The following is a 19,610-nucleotide window of genomic DNA, read 5'->3' as shown; positions in this document are numbered from 1 at the left end:
CCAGGTGTATTACAAGCATGCATACACTTGCTGGAATTGGTAAGTGAAGCGATGTATGTTACAGTTTATGCTGAAATTCCTTTTGATGCTTCATTAGTAGCTATGTTGTTGCCATAGGCAAGCTTGGACCGCCGTTGCAACAACACAGTCTATGGTCTACCATCAGCTTCAATAGCATTTGTGTTGTTGCTATGGCAACCCCAGATTGCCCCTTCTTTAACCACCTTCATATAAGGGGAACCATCTGGACACATCTTGTGTCACTTCATAACGACTTTGATCATTAAATCTGACTTGATAATTATGTCGGAATTCTTTTGGTGAACCTGATGCTTGAATAGCATTTCTGTTGGTGCCACGGTACCCACAGATTGCTACTTAACGTGTTTTGTGCACCATAAGGCGCTTCACGTTAAAAGCCGCAGGGGCCTTTTCTGTATTTAATCAACCCAAAGGGCGCACCGTATTATAGGGCACATACATGCCATTACTTACGGTAAACAAAGAAAAACATCACGGGAGCAAGACTGAGTTCGGTTGGACTTCATTCTACTATTTAACCATGTACTCTACTGCACTCACATTATTGTTAATCGATATATATACGCAGATCTGTCGAAGTCCTCATCTTCTGTATCCGAATTAAACATGCCAAGTTCCCTCTTGTCATTGTCTCATAGTTGTCAGGCTGCTCTCCGGCAATGATCCCGCCTTTCCAGAAAGGCTGAATTGTGCCTCGTAAGCATGTCTGTTTGTCTATGCCATTTTCGAGGGTTCTTATGCTGTTTGCGTTGCACAAACTGATAGTATTTATTTATCAATCTTGGCAGAGGTGCTTACTCTAAATATTCCATACAATTCTCTGATTGGTTTACCGTCCCGGTCTATGTCTTTTACATACAACATAATGTCCTCTAATTTGATTTGGTCTACATACTATGCCTACATATTACGTCCCTGTGTGGCGGCAGCTACACAACAACATTTACAGATTTTGAAATTCGGCCCACACAATAGGCGTACCGTATTAAAAGGCGTTTTTTAGAAAATTAAAGGCTTTTAAGTGCACCTTATGTTACGGAAAATACGGTACCTATTTCTTAACCCTCTCTTATACTGACTGTACAAGCCTGGACGTATCTCATTTTACAGGTCCTACGCACCAATGTTATTTGTAAAAGCTTTTTTATAATCTTTGATGTCCTTTTATCGAGTTTGCAAGATAATTTAGATTGGAAATGAGCAGGATGCCCCTTTTCAAGCTATTTTTGTTGACCAGAAATGAGCAGGATGCCCCTTTTCAAGCTATTTTTGTTGGCCGGAAATGCCTATTATGCGAACAAGTCCATATCAAATATTCAGAAGTATTTTACATGTATATGGGCTATGCTCCAATTGGGTCTGTTTTCCTCTAAATATGTTAGGAAAAACAGTTTTCCTCAGGTGGGTTAGTTCCCGAGATTTGAATATCTTGTGGCCACGTGTCTCTTCATTGTGTTGACTCAGTTGAAATTCTGTCCGCGGAACTGCAGCTAGCCACAGTGCACTCTGAGTCGACCACAGCAGCGCACAGGCCCAGGGTCCCCTTGAGGAAAATTTGTCCTCTTTTATTTTTTATCTGTCTCCATGCTGTGACCTCCCAGCCACCTAGCGAGCCCTTTGACTCGAGGTTGACTGATCACGAAGCCACGCTCTCCATAGCATGGTTCTCAGTCATGCTTTTCTTTAAATATTCCTCCATGGTGAAGCCACACAACCTTATGGCTGCCCGAGAGCACACTAATCGATTTGTCTAATTTAAAAAACAGAAATGTACTTGTAGCATGTGTCAAAGCTTACAATGTTGAAGCCGTCCTCTGCAAAATGAGTTCAAACACAGCACAATCCTGGTTACAAAATGCTTCGGAAATTATCTCAAAATCAACTGAAGCAACATATTCAAAATGTTAGCTTTGCTCAAGAAGCAGGTGCATTGTCATTTAAAAAAAAAAATTGAGTTTACTGGGCAACCATATGGGAAAAAAAGCAATGCTGATATTATATTTGCAGGCCTTTGCAAAGAACACCTGCTATATCCCTCCTGAATAAGAGTGGACTAACCTGGATAACACAAGTGTTAAAAGTAATCTTGCCCTATGGCTATATTGCTCATAGAAACACTTTTGGTCAGAACTGATGCTGAAATCCTTTTGATGGTCATGATGCTTGCCTGGTCTCTGTTGTCACCATAAAAACTCCTAGATCACCTGCTTTTTAGCCCTCTATAATATTACTAAATGAGCCTGCCATGGACATCTTTTACTGAAGTTAGTCAATATTAACTTCACTTTATTACTATGTTGGTCATGAAAGCAGATTTGGATCCAAAAGGTTTGAGAGCCCCTGTTGCTGTCTCGTCGCTAGGACAGCATGTACAGTACAATGATCAACATGGTGGCATGGTTGACATAGAAAACAGAATGGAAGTCGGATGTTATTTTGCGGATAAGTCAGTCATCGAGCGTGTACAAAAACACTGGTGCCTTTTTTCCATCTACGTGCAAAAGAGATAATTATGACGCTAACACGACGAAGTGCAAAACAACTTGTAATTGCCTCTGGAAGACCTCTGACTTAAAGCTGTTTCCGTTCAAAGAAGTCCAGACAAGTTCCACGTACTGGAAGCAAATAAAGAAGCACACGCGCACGCTATTATAGCCATCCACAATGAGGAATTGTTAATGGCCACCGTAGAATGGTCACCTTTCTCTTCCTCCGGGTGTGTCCGGCACTTCATTTTACGCATGAGCTCTCACTGCCGTCTATGGCAAGACAGATGATGTTACGGTGGAGCTCCAGTCAAAAATAGTCACACTGATCAACATTAAAATGGGTGAACATGACTGTCATGAAAAAAATCAAACAAATTTAACATTTTGGTTTGAAATGGCTTTTCAAGTACTCCTGGAAACTAAGAAAAATTAGCCCCAAACACCAGTTTCACAAACAAAAATGAAATTGCATTATCATATCTATCATATAAGGGAGCACAAAAATTGTTACAACAATAAAAAAAGGTGACAACAATCCAAGTGAATCCACCGTTTCAACCAATATTTAATGTTTTCTGTCTTGTTTTTTAGCCTCAGCAATGCACTGTGCGTAAATAGTTTTTTCTTTAATTTGTGCGGCTCTCGGCGCCCTGGTACAAGGTGCCCCGGGGCCCAGTACCGGTCCACGACCCGGTGGTTGGAGTCTACTGATTTAAGGAATTGGCCATGATATCAGCAGCAAGACGGATAGCAAATAGCCGCGGCATATCCAATAATGCACTAGCAGACCTCTAAGGATCACGGTGTCCTTTTGCCAGGGACACCCTCATGTCAACTGTGACTGAACACCTTCGTTCCCCAGAATTCTCCGCACACGTCAGCACAAAATATGTAAGCAGGATTATTTGTCAGAGCCTGTGTTCATCTGCAAAGCAGACGGCGTGACGACTCCTCCATTCGCAGGAATTAAATGCTTGCAGACTATGCTCACTTCGTTCCATCTAATCCACAGATTTGGCGGCGGTATCTCATGAATGCAGAGTGACAATTTGTAAACAGTTAGGTCAATAACAATGTCATTAGCGCGCTATTAGTTGTCACGCTGGTGTTTGTTGAGTCACTTAGTTTGCGTAAACATCAGACTTTCCACTGCGGAGCGGTTTCACGGTTGGATCGTCACAGTTGGGAACGACGTATATAAGATCAACGTGCTATTACTTTCAATGATATTGTATGTTTAGACTATATTTAGGGCAAGTGGTCGTATATATGTTTCACTTAGCAACAGAAAATTTGGTAGGCGTGTTAATCATTAGTAAACTTAGTAAAAGTCCGGAAGCCATGCTCAACAAGACACAGAAAGGATGCTGGTTTACATTGGGCCATTTTGAATGGTAAATGGACTGCACTTTTATAGCGCTTTATCTACACCACATGGTGTCCAAAGCGCTTTACAATGCCTCACATTTATACCTATTCACACACCAATGGGAGGCTGCTGTCATGCAAGGCACTGCCAGGTGCACACTGGGAGCAATTTGGGGTTCAGTGTCTTGCTCAAAGACACGTCAATCTAAGGATTGAGCCCACAACCATAGAGTTGAGAGGCGAACACTCTACCACTAAGCCACGTCACCCCCCTTTTAGTGAAAATTTGCCATTTCCAGAAGTCCATCAAAGGCAAACATGCTACAAAATTTGAGCCATACATACTAGGCAGACACATTAATGGGGACAATTTGAAGTTTTTATCTGTGAGTGTTGTTGGAGCATGAAAACCCAAACAAGAAGCCGAGTCCAAGCCCCTGGAATTTATCGGGAAATTCAGCCCCAGTAGCTAAAACATGCAATTTGGTAGGCTTGTCTAGAATTATAAATCTACCAACAAAAAAAGCTCAAGAGGCCATGAACAAAAAGACACGAGACGTTTGACATATTGGTTTGAATTAAAGTGACTCTTTTAGCACCATTTTCAGGGATCTCATCCTAAAATACTCAAATTAAAGCAAAGCCTAAATATTTTAAAGATAACACAAAAACCAAGGTGACCTCAAAGGGAAAACGTTCGCATTAAAAAAAAAAAATTCTAGTACCCCACATTCAGTTTTTACTATGTTGCTTTGAAGACTAATCCATCATGTCGCAACGCCTTAAGGAGTTGTTCCATAAAGATATATATTCTGTACATTGTCCTGCATACACATTACTAATCTCAGTAATCTCATTTGGATATTAAAGTCGGCTATAACAAACACATTGAGTTGAAGTTAGATTATATGTTAAACATATTCTTGTGCCCAAGGGCACATGCAGATCACCTAGGCATCATAGGCAAAAATAAACAACATCGATTTAACAAAAATAATCACCTCACAATACATGATTACCGTATTTGCCGGTGTATTGGTCGACCTTTTTCGATCCAAAATCGACCGAAAAAAATCGACCTCGACTTATACACCGAGTCATAAAATTTAACTTCGTATTCATCGCTTCAAATGTGATGGTAACCAAGGCCGTTTCTCATGCATCTCATTGTGCGTTGCACTTAGAAAATTTGAACCGGGCGGCGTGCGCGAGTGCGCGGCCCGCTGGAAGTCGAATGAGGCGCCGCCACCACCTCCGCGGTGCTTATAAACAGCCGATCCGCTCGGCGGGGGCTATTTTCGGCCACTTGGCTCGTGCGCACGGCCTCCCGGATGTGCCGGGCGGGTGCGCGAGCTCGCCGGTGTTGTGCTCGATTTGGTTCCCCCGTGAGATTTTGTTCCCCCTGCCGCGGGAGCGCGCACGCCTTGTTTGGAAAGCGAAAAACCGATGCCGTACGGCGTCGTACGGCGTCAGCACTATGTTGTTTTCAATAAAAACATGAAGAATTCACGTTTGCGTCAGTCAATTTTAATTTCTATAAAGGATTATTCTCATTTGATGTCTTTAAATTCATCCGCGTTCTGCCATTGAAGCGGGGTGCATTCAAAGACCAGTCGTACAGACGGAACACTCACTCACTTCACCAAAAAGCAACGATATAATTACGTGAGCTCTTTGCATAAACCTCGATGCAAAGAAACTCCTCCTTTTGGGTACCGTTACATGCTACAAGGAGTATATATTACAAAGGAGACTTTATTCTTAATTGTAATCATCATTCATCCATCCATTTTATTACTCAGGTATTTTCAAAGCAAATTAATATTGTTGCATTTATTAATTTGCTTTAAAATGACAGCGCAATATAATTAAAAGCTGACACTCTAGCAATGTCAAACGTGTTCATTTAAGAAAAAGCCACACACGTTTTGTGATCAAATCTTTCATAACGACAATGATTTGAGTGAATTGATTTGAATGAATAATTGAGAAGACATTTCAGTTCTGAAGGCTCCTTTTGTCCCAAGCAAAGTGAAAGGTGGTGGGATAAAAATTGTAACAGGAACGCTATATTAAATGTCAAGCCGTGAATATTTGTGCCCCCCTCCCATTTTCACTTTTTGGTGAAGTGAGTGAGTGTTCCGTCTGTACGACTGGTCTTTGAATGCACCCCGCTTCAATGGCAGAACGCGGATGAATTTAAAGACATCAAATGAGAATAATCCTTTATAGAAATTAAAATTGACTGACGCAAACGTGAATTCTTCATGTTTTTATTGAAAACAACATAGTGCTGACGCCGTACGACGCCGTACGGCATCGGTTTTTCGCTTTCCAAACAAGGCGTGCGCGCTCCCGCGGCAGGGGGAACAAAATCTCACGGGGGAACCAAATCGAGCACAACACCGGCGAGCTCGCGCACCCGCCCGGCACATCCGGGAGGCCGTGCGCACGAGCCAAGTGGCCGAAAATAGCCCCCGCCGAGCGGATCGGCTGTTTATAAGCACCGCGGAGGTGGTGGCGGCGCCTCATTCGACTTCCAGCGGGCCGCGCACTCGCGCACGCCGCCCGGTTCAAATTTTCTAAGTGCAACGCACAATGAGATGCATGAGAAACGGCCTTGGTTACCATCACATTTGAAGCGATGAATACGAAGTTAAATTTTATGACTCGGTGTATAAGTCGAGGTCGATTTTTTTCGGTCGATTTTGGATCGAAAAAGGTCGACCAATACACCGGCAAATACGGTAATGCAACAATTGAGCTCGACTTATACAAAGGATATATCATAAAATCGTAAATTTCCGTCGAATTTTAGGGGGTCGACTTATACACCGAGTCGACCTGTACACCGGCAAATACGGTAGTTATATATATATAATATATATAGTATATATATATATACTATATATATAATATAATAGTTTTGTCATTAATAACTACCATTTTTAAAATACATTTTCAATTCAAAAATAAGAAGTAATTTTTGTGCTGAATCTATGAATGTCTTTTGTATTTGAATACTTACTTTTATTTTACAAGAGTTAAGATAAACAACACTTTTTTAATTGTCAATAATTGACTTTCTTTTTTATTTACTTTTTTCAAATTTAATGTAAGATGAACTCTTTAGGATTAAAAATTGAGGGAAATTACAGCATTTTGAATGAATGAACGAATGAACGAATGAATGAATGAATGAATGAATGAATGAATGAATGAATGAATGAATGAATGAATGAATGAATGAATGAATGAATGAATGAATGAATGAAAAGGCTGACAGAACCAACTTCTCTTAGCAATAAGAGTCAGTATTTCTGTCATGAGCAGGCCCACACAAAAAGGTCCCAATAAGCCATGTCTGAAAAAACACAGCAAGTCTGCCATTTCATTTCAAAGCAGCCATTTTGGGGATGTTTTGACCATTCAATTAAAATTCGAAAATGATCCCCCTATCACTAGTTTCCCTTTGCAACATGTACTGTAATTTGGTAAACATGTCTAACTTCAGTTGGCTCATATAAAGTCTCAAATATCCATGTCACAAAAGACACAGGAAGTCTGCCAATTATGTTTGCGCCTGCTTGGTATTTGGATCTTTTCCAGAGTTTATTCAATGACCAAGTCCTCCTAGATATTTGGTGCCCCCTACTGACAAAATGTGTACTTATCAAACCTCTTCCTTGCTGCTTGTTTTTAAATGAATCTTAAATCGAATCCCAAAGACAAAGGTGTTTGGAGTGCGATATCGATCATGGGAGGCGACATCTTCCCCGACAATCGTCGCGCGGGTGGTCGCACTTTGAGTTTCCTTGCTATTCCAGCACCAGGAGATGACTCACCGTAGGCAAGATGAAGAGCTTTTTCGCTCCGTATGGCACCACCACTTTGTTTCTGTCAGCGACAAGGAGCGGCATATCATGGCTGCTCAATAAATCAAGGCCCACCTATTTGGAGTAGGTACTCTGCCATTATCTGGTACCAGGCTCATGGCAGCATGGCAGGGGTGGCATTAAATGACTTCTGGATAGGGGCATCTCTGTTGAGGAGGATTCTGTTGTCAAGGAGAAGTTGGCCTGACTGTGTTTATAATTTTTCAAATCAGTTCTGTGCTGGCATTTGTTCATGGAGCAAATGTAGGGCGTATTGATCAGGGCAGCCAACAAGCGGTAATGATGTGTTATTAGACTTGACAGCTGTTTGGATTTAGACCACGACTGCACTAAAGATTTTTTTCTAATCTCAGTTGGTTTCCTTTTTCTTCTAAATCATTCTATTCGGCCCAAAAACAACAACCTAAATCTGATTTTAAAAATGCATTAAAAAAAGAAACCATTCCTTCATTCTCCTCACAAGGGTCACGGGCGTGCTGGAGCCTATCTCAGCTGACTTCAGGCAGTAGGCAGGGGACACTCCAAACTGGTTGCCAGCCAATCGCAGGGCACACATAGAAAAACAACCATTCACACTCACACCCACACCTACGGGCAATTTGCAGTGCTCAATCAGCCTACCATGCATGTTTTTGAAATGTGGGAGGAACCTGGAGCACCCCGAGAAAACCCACACAGGAGAGCCCACGAGCAGAACATGCAAATTCCACAAATCAAACCCTGCAGTTCTGAACTGTGAGGCAGACGTGCTAACCAGTGCTCCGCCATGCTGTGTCGCCCCCTAAATGGCATTAGCTCATTCTATTTCTCATACTCGGGTATTTTATTTCTGATTACATTTTACTTTTAATCTCTACATTTGGAAATAGAACTGTACTTTCTATTATGTACCTTGTCAAAATGGGCTCATCGTGTTTTTGGGATGATGACATGTTTGAAGCCAAAAATAGAAAGTGGAAAGTCAAAAGAGACTTTGAGTTTGGTTGAGATTTAATTGGTCGGTTGGTTGGTCGGTCAGTTGGTTTGTGATAAAAAAATCACTTGTAATAATTTGCATTTTTTTCTTCACAACGTGTGGGTGTGGATGTGCATGCGTGCGCATGTGTGTGTGCGTGCATGCATGCAAGTTGTGAGTGAAACGCTCATTGCTCACTATGCCAGCCTCATTAGCCTGTTTATTTGTAATGCAGGGCCACGTAATACACTGCTGCCATCTATTGTGCTCTCAAACTCTTTTCCGAGCCAACAAAAAGCATTTATTTTAACTGATGCAAGGTTTTTCAATTATTTTTCTGTACTATTTTAAAATGTACTTTTAAATAATAAATGCCAATAATTTACTAATAATAATTTGTTCAATAATATAAAATAAAATACAACATTACATTTAAAAACTGTTATTTTTAATAAACGGACACAGATACAGCTATATAGAGAGAGAGAAAGAGAGAGAGATTTTTAAAAAAAAATTATATTCATTCTGATAATTAGATAGACTTTAATGTTTTTTTACATTATGAATACGTAAATCCTTTCATGATGAAATTAAATGAAAAATGGTAATGGTTTTCAATTAAAAGTACAATATGGCAATAACTGATTGAAAAAGATATTTCAAAGGGAAAAAATAGTAATAAAAGTCAAAGTTAATACAAAACGCCAATAATACATTTTTGAAACTCAAAAATTCAAAATAAAATATTTAATAACAGTTAAATATTTAAGATAAAATCAAACACATTTTAAAATTACTTTTTAAGTAGATTCAATAAGATTTTTTGTATTAGTCCAATGATAGATCAAAAAAATGGCTGCATTTAGAAGTTTGTTATCACTTTGACCTCTTCCAACTATTGCTCCCCTCTTTTCATCTTTCAGGAATGTTTTCTTTGCTGCTGTTTTTCGAGCATGATGTGGAAAATTGCCTTTATCAGACTTCCTCCCTCATCTTCAACTCTGCCCTCTCCACTCCTTTCATACTCCCCACCACAAAACCCTCTCCCTGACAACTCTCTTAGTGTAAGTTCCAGATTGCTGTACTGTAATTTCATCCGTCGCACTTTCATCATGCCTGGCTGATTAATTTGGCCAAGAGCTCCAAAAGTTCCTCTACTACTTATGTAATGTTCGTTACAAATAGGGCCACAGGAGCACTGTTCAAACTTTTTTTCTGTCCGGGGAGGGGGGCACTTTTTTTCTGTCCTGGGGGGTGGCAACCCACCCACCTCCACCCCCGTTGGGCCATTCCATGCATATATGTTCATATATATAGTCATATGTATGCTCATCGTATTAGCCATACAATCTGAAAATATTATTTGTATATTACTCTCTCACTCTCGCTCCGTTTATTCATTCATTCATTTATTATTTTGGTTCGTTTGTATTTTTATAGTCATTGTATATGTCAACTGAAAATATTGTTGACCTTGACAAGAATGGAGAATATAAAATATAATAAATAGAAAATAACAAAATAAATTCACAACACAATAATACAAGTACATTCATTTAAGCTAATTACATCCTCAAATAAATTTACTACAATAATGATAATACCATTACATAAATTAAACTTTATTATTATTTTATTCATATAAAAGCTATGCAGTTGATATTGATGAAATTGAAAATGAAATAAATAATGAGTAATGTCATAAAGGAAGTTTTAAATGTAAAATATCATTGAGTATATCGTGTCACACTGCATGTATAATTTGCATTTGCAACATTCTCTCACTAGGAGACGCTATTGGTTTATAATATACGTACTGGTAAACCTGCACAAATATCTCAGCAGACAGTGACTGCTTTTACATAGTCAACAACATAAAGCTCGAGGTGGTTGCCTTGGGAACCAACAGATGGCATGAAATGGCAAGGACACACATGCCAGTCAGAACTCAACGAGACAGATTTGGCAAATGCATGATACAATTTATTATTAATGTTTTTATTTCCTATTGTTTTTGGGACCAGGTGTTAGGTAGTGATGTTAAAGACATGATCATAAAAATTAAAAGCTTTCGATCTGGTGTTTTTTTGTTGTTTTTTTTAAAGTAAATCATATCCAGAGTTTATATACGTAATCCCATGTGCAACAGATTCATCCGTAAATCCATATAGTACGCACAGTTAGACGGATGCAAGTATTGTAATACATCCTGCATTTAGGTTGTAGGAACTAATTACAGTATGATATATACGTACCAAGTTTAAAGTGCAACAGATTCAAAACTAACTTCATAGATACACAATTTAAACCAATCAGAACCTAATAAGATCCAGAATTTAGATCAAACCCAGGATTGGCTCATGTGCAGCAGATGCATAGCTACAGTAACTGGATGCAAATTTTAGACTGACTTGATTCAAGTCAAGTCAAGCTTATTTATATAGGCCTAAATCACAGACAAGTCTCAAAGGGCTTCATATGTACATATTCATACAGAGTCATGTACAGATTCAAAATTTATTAGGTTCAGAGCTTAGACAAATATCTCCCCCCAGAATGCATGTATTTTACCAAGGTGTGTAACTCACACAATTATGTCGATGGGAGAATCTGTGCAGCCCAAACAGCCTTTTCTGACATACCCGGGAGAATATCCCCCTGAGTACAGAGTCTGAGTCAAGCCTTAAAGGCTTTTTGTTCCAGCAGTCTGACACATGATTTGGCTCCACTGTGAGGTCACTAAAAGAACAGGAGTGTAATATTCAAGTGTGCACATGTACCTAATGTTATGTCCAGGTAAGGTATGTACATAATCTCACACACACACACACACACGAACACGAACGCATGCGTTCTTGCAGAGACTTTGTAAGTGCGATCAAATATGGCGGCCGCCATCTGTTCTCACCAGTCAAGCTGTCCTAGCAGCCCCTCAGGCTGACACTCCATCAACACACACACACACACATATCCCACCACCAAAATATGCACGCCAGCCCACTGAGACGTTATCATTGGCGCTCAGCAAACAAAGTTGTAATTCTAAACTTCTAAACCTACTTTTGCAACACAGGAACTTGAAAACATTGTTCTGCGTATGTCACATAACTGCGCACTCATGGTACAGCAATACTAAACTATGAACAAAAGATAACATACTTTATGTTCAAATGAATGATGGTACTCTTCATTTGATAGCTTTTCACTTGGATCGTATTTGTTTCTTGTTGCTTCTACACATTAGATAAATGATGATTAGTTGTACATGCAGTTGCACATGCAGGCCAGGATCATTTAGTGGGCGTTTCCTGCTCGTTGATTGGATAAAATGAAAAATATATATATAATCAGTTAGCTAACAACCAACAAGATGAAATTCATTGTATAGTTGTTAGCCTAATAGTTGTTTATTGACTAACTAGTAACTAGAACTGGAGTGGTGATAACATGTTGCCAGTAACACAAGTTAAAAGAATTAATGGATGTAAGAGGTAGCATCAGCGCTAAAATGTGACTTGGTGAAAATTTATTTTCTTACCATTTTCACTTGTCTATCCTGGATTTGCAGAGAACCTCTGCATATTTTGGCTTCAGCATTTGTTGATTTTTTTTTTAACTTGTCATAGTTTTAATGGAAACTCATTTATTCTCTGGTTTTGCGATCAGGCCTAGGCAATAAAATTATTAATTTGGCGCCATCGAGTGGAATCTTGATCATATTTTGGAGTTTAATTTATTGATGGTGTTTTTCGGCACTGTGAGGTTAGAGCTGTTGTTTTGATGTTGCTTGGAGTTTTTTTTTTTTTGCGCTACTCACAGCAGGGCTCTGGGTCCATCCCCCGTGAATAAAGTGGGTAACGATTAAATGTAATATGTGAATTGTGTCATTTGTGGTTGTGAAACTTTCTGATCCTTCACAAGGATTTTTGCCTAGGGGTCCCAGGCAAAAATCCTAACTGCAAGTAAACATTCACTACTACCTAGGAATTCATAAATTAATTTTCTAACCCAAACCTCGTCTCACAGTTTGGAGGGTGCAGGTTTGATTCCACCTCTGGCTCACCCTGTGTGGAGTTTGCATGTTCTCCCCGTGCCTGAGTGGGTTTTCTCTGGGTCCTCCGATTTCCTCCCACATCCGAAAAACATGCTTTGTCGGCCGGGCACTCCAAATTGCCCCTAGGTGTGAGTGCAAGTGCGGATGGTTGTTCGTCTCTCTGTACCCTGCGATATGCTGGCAACCGGTTCGGGGTGTCCCCCGCCTACTGCCCAATGACCGCTGGGATAGGCTCCAGCACCCCCGTGGGGACAAGCAGTACAGATGATGGATGGCTGGATGGCTGGATGGATGGATGGATGGATGGATGGATGGATGGATGGATGGATGGATGGATGGATGGATGGATGGATGGATGGATGGATGGATGGATGGATGGATGGATGGATTTTTATAATTGTGATGTTATAATAGCAGAAACAAAAGATGCACTAGAGTTTACACTGTCCCAAATTTGTATCCATGCTTGCAGTATTACTATTTTAATTCCTTTTCTGAAGACTACCAAGGCAGTAGCAGGAATAAAAAAAGCCAAACGAGATGAATGAAGGAGGGATTAACCTTGTCGCAAAGCCATCTGCAGTTATGTTATGGAGGTCAAACGGCCAATAGAGAGCGGGTAATGAGTCTGGTTTCATTATCAGTTTAATACCATGGTGTGTCTTCAAAGTGTCTGTGGTCTGTCACCAGATGATTTATGGTACGCACCAGACAAGAAGACGTGGACAGATCTTAGATCCTTCGCAACCTGTTTCATCGAAAAACAGTGACCCCCCCATCCCTCCTCGATATTTGTAAGGCGTAAACACCAACCTGTGCCCTCCTCAACAATGTTGAAATGAAAATGTTTGCCTTTGTGAATTGTTTGGAAAAAATGCACTGGAAGTGCACTGTATGTTGCCTTGGCAACCCAGAAAATAAACTTGAGCTTTTTAGTAGCCACTAAGCAAAGCAAAAAGTCATATTGCAAAGACTCTCCGTTAACAACCCGCGCTAAATTTAGCCTCTCTATAGATCTCAAAATTAAGATTTCTAGTTCTCGTTTCAATTTAAGGGTTCAAACGTTCAAGGATTTTAACAAGTAAGGTTTCAAATTAGGGTTTCAAGACTGGGTTAATGGTTCAAATTAACATTTCAAAGCTTTCGTTAGGGCAAGGATTACGATTACATATTAGGGTTTCAAGCCAGGATAAGGGTTTCAAGTGAGGTGAGTTTTTCAAATCAAGGTTTCAAATTTTAGGTTCACAAAGTAGAGTTTCATGTGGGGTGATGGTTTCAAACCGCAGAGACAGTTTCAAGTCATATCAAGATTTTCAAAAATATTGTTTCCAAGCCAAGGTTAGGTTTTCAAATTGGGGTTCACGACTGTAACGATCTATTTAATGACCGCCTCAGCGTGTCGTAACCTTGCTCGTCCTTGCTCTTGCTCCTCCTTCTAGATGCACCATGTGTGTCTGCAATCTCGTTCTACTCATCTGTCTGCCCGCCGCAGCCTCTTCCATATTCCACTTTTATCTCTTGCTTCATGAGGAGACTTGCTGCGGGCTCTCAGATAGCCCTCAGATAAATCCTGCCTTCAACACACAGAAGTGGCTTTAATTTAGCGTATAAAGAAACTGTAGATAGGGTTAGGCTCTAATCCTAACCGTAAGGATTTCAAATAAGCAGCCCGGTCTTGCCCCAGGGCACAATACGTTACCTATCTGACATTATGCTTTTATTCTCCGTTTTCTGTGTACCCTTATGTTTTGTCGGCCCCACAAATAAGAAAACAAACAAAATGCTCTCAGATTCTGACGTGAAGTCTTATTTGACTTTTGGATCGTTGGAGGTTTGCACTGTCCTGTTTTGTGAGTAGCTGTTTGTGACAACCATGAACGAACAAACACACACACACATGCACACACCCTCTCACACACAGACCTGTACCTCATTAATTTTCCAATTTACGTCTGTCCTCTTGGTTGCCCACGGCATCCATCAGCCAATTCTCCACCCGGATTGGTCAGGCCCGACCGTGACAGGTGGACACTTTCTGTTGAGTTTCCTGCTCAAAGTCAATATGACTCCTCTTGTTGTTGCATGCCATGTTGTCATGTTGAGCTTCTTCTTAACTTTTCAATGTTAAGCCATAGTGTATTTTTATGTTTTTTTATTTTTATTTTAACCTTTATTTATCCAGGCGGGACTACCGAGAACAAATTCAAATTTGCAATGCTGATTTGGCATGGTGATTCATTTACAGAGCCCCAGACATGACATGGGAGAAAAAGAATTAGAACTATGGCTTCAACATATACTGTACATTATTCAAACCTAAATAACATGCACATGAAATACTTATTTATGAGTGGCGTATTACTCCCATCAACAGCACACCTGCAATGTATTTATTTTTTTAAATACTTTTTTATTTAATGTTTTACCAGCACTGTTTGTCGTCCTACAGAAACAAGGTTTATATGCATACATTTAATCATTATTTTACATTTGTAGTGTTGGTTTTATGTTTTTAAACAAAACAGTGGTGCTGATCTTTTTTCCATTAATTCTATTTAAAATCATTTCAAGAGTGAAAGTCACACAAGTAAAAGGAGTTCCATGTTTGGTCACAAATTACGTAAAGCTACCACTCTACTTAATTTTTGGGCCTATGTTTGATACTTTGTTCCAACTGTTAGTCTATTCGGTGACATCTTGCCTGATTTCCAAACTTTTCATTCTCGTCCTAGCGATGGATTTGTTGTGCTGTATGGCCGTAAAATCATTCATTTCTTTTTGTGTCACGTGTGGGGCTCATTACTAAATGACCAAGAGCTGGAGAGCATGTGAAATGAAATGACAACTCAGTCTCTCTGTCTCTCTTTCTCCGCAGGGCGCCGCCATCTGTCCCCTCAACACATGGAATATGTATGATTGCCCTTCTCCGCACCCACTTCCATTCCAGCAAGTGCACTACTTCTTTCCTGTCCATCATCATCAGGGTCAGGGATGCTCTAAAAAAAGACAGACATAGATATATGGAGTCAAAAGGCTTCGTTAACATCGTTAATCTACGTCAACGGAGGAATAACACACAAAATGAGAACCCTGGTACTTATTTCGAAACATATACGTAACTGCCCAATTTTCCATTGTCCTCATTGGAAAACAAAATCATTTATTGAATATCAGAAAAACAGCTCTGCAGGCTATGCAGAATTTCCCTTCATGGCAAATAAGCTTGGAATCCTGTCAAAGAAACATTGGGTTGATACGCCGATGAAAAAAACAGTCTGTTTTTCAAAAGTCAAAGTTGGCAAGTACGGCAGACCATTATAATTGAAACCAATGTGAAGCATAGGATGTGTTATCTTTAACATAAAGTACTAGTACCATTCCGGTAAGCAGGAGGCAGCTTCTGGTCATATCATCGTCATCAGCATCTACATCATCATCATCAGCAGCAATAGCAGCAGCAACTTTGAAGTGACATGTGAACTTGCTTAACTGCCGCAGCACTATTTTGATGCCATAAGCATTCGTCCTGGGGTTGCTTTTCCGAGGGGATTTTCATCTAAATTATGACATAAATCCTCCCGTTTAGCCGTGCTGCTTGTGACACTGTTGCAACGGTTTTTTTTTTGCTTCTTTTTTCTGTGCTTTTATCTTTTTTTAAACTCCTTCTGTCAACACAGAAATCTAAAGCTCAAAATCTAGTTGAATTTGCAGAGCCAAATGTGTGAGGAAACTAACAATAAGTATCCATTTATTTTACTTCCTTTGAGTTTATTTCGATCAACCTGTATACGTCTGTCTGTCTGTCTGTCTGTCTGTCTATTTAAGCCCTGATTTGAAGCCTTAAACCCAGACTTGAAACTCTAACTTGAAACCCTAACCCAGGTTGTAAACAGTCATATGAAACCTTGGATTGAAACCCAAATTTAAAACCTAACCCTTGAAACCCTTACTTGAAATCCCAGATTTCAAATCTGATTTTAAAGTATTCACCACTACTTGAAACACTTACTTGAAACCTTAACTGTGATGAAAACCATATCCTGATTTGAAACTGCTCAAATTTCTAACACAGGCTTGACTTTTTGTTTTTGGGTGTAAAATCCCCAACCATTGTTTAAAACCTCAACACATCTTGAAACCCTCATTTGAAATCCAAATTCTGTCTGTGTTTGTGTCTATGTATGTCTGTGTTTTGAAAACCTAACTCTTTTTTTAAACAAAACCCAAATCTGAAGTCCTAACTTCAATACCTAATCCTCACTTGAATGTTTCACCTGAAATCCTAAACCTTGGCCAGAAGCCTAACTTTGAAACCCTAACCCTCATCTTTGTATCACTATCATTGTTCTGTCAAAACAAGCATGGAAAGATTTTGAATGGGATTCAGCCAGGGTTAACAGAGACAATTTAATGTACCATCATATGGGAGAAATACATGGTGTTATTTCATGAGAGGACTTTACGAAGGTCTTTACAATGTCTGTCTGTCTGTCTGTCTGTCTGTCTGTCTGTCTGTCTGTCTGTCTGTCTGTATATAGGCTGAGATGGTGAAAATTGGGTGGTCCAATTTCTCCTAAATCTCATGCCAAAAAAAATCTCTTAAATCACTTCATATTCTTTGAGTGGCATGAATGTTAATGCTGAGTCCTGACATCATTTTTACATTTAGACAACCTAATATATAAGTACCAATGTTCAGCTCGCTCAACTGTCCCTTTATTCTATGTATAACTAAGCTATAATGCCTCCTAATTGTCAATTGGAACAAAGTGGGCAAAATAACTTTGGGTAATGAGAAACATGGTACTTCACCAAGCAGTACATTTCCATTACCGTAAGTCCACGGAGGGATAGTTTAATGGGTATGATATCAAAGACCATCGCCTAAACGAATCAAAGCATGATTTCTGAGAGTATGCTAAAGTTTCCCCACAAAGAAAGAAGATGGAGCAGGTCACTGCAGGCTAATAGAAGACAACAAGCCAACAGCGTGTCGGCAGGAAGCTGTGCCAGGGTGCCCTGGGGGAAGTGGGCAAGCAGCGACATGGCACAGCGCGCACTGATCTATAAAGTTTGAGCTCACGCCGCGGGAGAAGAAAGAATGCACGTGAGCAGATTGTTGGAGGAGTACATCAACGTGACTTCATGTGAGAGATGCATAAGACAAAGCCAATGGACATGCTGAATGGAATCAAGATTCACAATATAACAACTTGAGCGATGACTATTGTGTCCAGCGGTCACAAGTACTGCCAAGTCAACAACAGTGACAGAAGACAGGATTGCAGCTGGCATGGGCGATTATCAATTTCAACATTTAATGATAGTACATTTCATGTTCAATCTTAACGTGACATGGTGAACTGAAAAGAAACTGACTGTGCAGAATCTTCTTTACAGTCCCACCCCAATTATTGTAGCACAACTAATCGCTGCTATTAGGTGACTTATTCTATGTTCCACACAAAATCGAATAAACACAAAAACATTCCCATGTGCTAGCACATGTCGAGTCCCAGCACTAGCGATTAGCAAAATGTCGGCGCTTTGATAGCAGGGAGGCATCCAGACATGCTTGCCGTCACTGCGGTTTAGATCCATGCACGGCATAAAAATTGTCACCGTGTGTTGGTAAACATTGAGGAAATCTCCCGTGTTGGTTTTTCGTGGCTTGTTGTTTTCAAGTGGTTTTTCAAAAGGGAGGTCTTAATAGCGTGGTTTTAAATTAAGGCTTCAGGCAAGGTCTCGTGTTTTAGAGGTTTTTTGAGTAACATACTAGCATTCTTATTCTTGACTGGCAAACAAGTGTCCAAAATGTTGACCACAATAAAATAGAAAGAAAGAAAAAAGGAGAAGAAAAAGCCATTCATTCATCGTCCTCGAACAGCCTCAAAGGCTTCGAAGTTCCTCTGGAAGCGATTCCCGTAGCTATCAGATGTCCTGCTGAAATGCTGCATGATTTTTTTTTCCTTGCTTGTGTCAGAAAATGAAGCCCTCAGATCATCGCCACTAAGAGGATTATAGTCACGAGAAGGCACCAGTATCTGCGCATCACGTTGTGGAGAACACTCATAAAATCCCATGTCATTCTTCCCCATTGCCAAGGACATGCCAGGAGCAGGAGATGTCAAGGATGTTGAGGGCAGGAAGGACAACACCCCTGCATGAAACATTCATATATCATATATATAAATACATACCAAGACTTTGATAGATATACACGCAATATTAGGCTTAAAATCTGGGGTACGTGTCAGGGTTTCAAGACAAGGTGAGGGTATCAAATGAGACACTCGAGTCCAATAAGGTTTCAAAATAGGCTAAGAGTTTGAAAATAAGATTCCAAGACAGGGTAAGGAGGCATCGAATAGTGCCGCTTGTCACAAATGTCACCGCTTTGTTTAAAGCATTAGCATTCCTGGTCCAACTCAGATGGCGGTCATAGAGCACCTTCCTCTGGATTTGCTTTGCTTGTTAGCAAGAATTTGAAAGCACGCTACCATCACCTACGGTGCATGTCAAAACCTACACGCAAAGCCCAGTAAACGAGGTTGTCAGTCGTCTAACGTGCTTTTTCCTGACACATCGTGGCATCATCGCAGTAATCAGTCGAGGGGATTGTGTGTAGGATTTGCTTCCATCGTCATGTGGATTGATGCCAACTTTCATCTCTGAATGAACTCTATGATTATCATCATGCAAATGAGGCGCTCATATCGTTAAGTGTGTCACCAATGTAGGCGAGGGATACATCAGCGCACTGCGAGAAGAAAAGAGCGCTTTGTTTGAACATCACTTTGAGTCCT

General features: G+C 40.1%; 1 long non-coding RNA gene across 1 annotated transcript in view; it reads left to right on the top strand.

Annotated features, from left to right (window-relative positions):
* LOC148404285 (uncharacterized) overlaps positions 1-18,292 on the top strand; it is a 78,960-nt gene extending 60,668 nt beyond the window's left edge. The window contains exon 6 of the long non-coding RNA XR_015861545.1: positions 15,680-18,292. This is a non-coding gene — a long non-coding RNA (uncharacterized LOC148404285). The remainder of the gene's footprint in view (positions 1-15,679) is intronic.
* The last annotated feature ends 1,318 nt before the right edge of the window (positions 18,293-19,610 follow it).

Source organism: Syngnathus floridae, chromosome 1 (assembly GCF_059516105.1).
Source record: "Syngnathus floridae isolate MCC-2025c chromosome 1, RoL_Sflo_1.0, whole genome shotgun sequence".
Taxonomy (NCBI): domain Eukaryota; kingdom Metazoa; phylum Chordata; class Actinopteri; order Syngnathiformes; family Syngnathidae; genus Syngnathus; species Syngnathus floridae.
The sequence above is the reverse complement of the archived record's forward strand: the minus strand, read 5'-3'. Positions and strand labels throughout refer to the sequence as shown.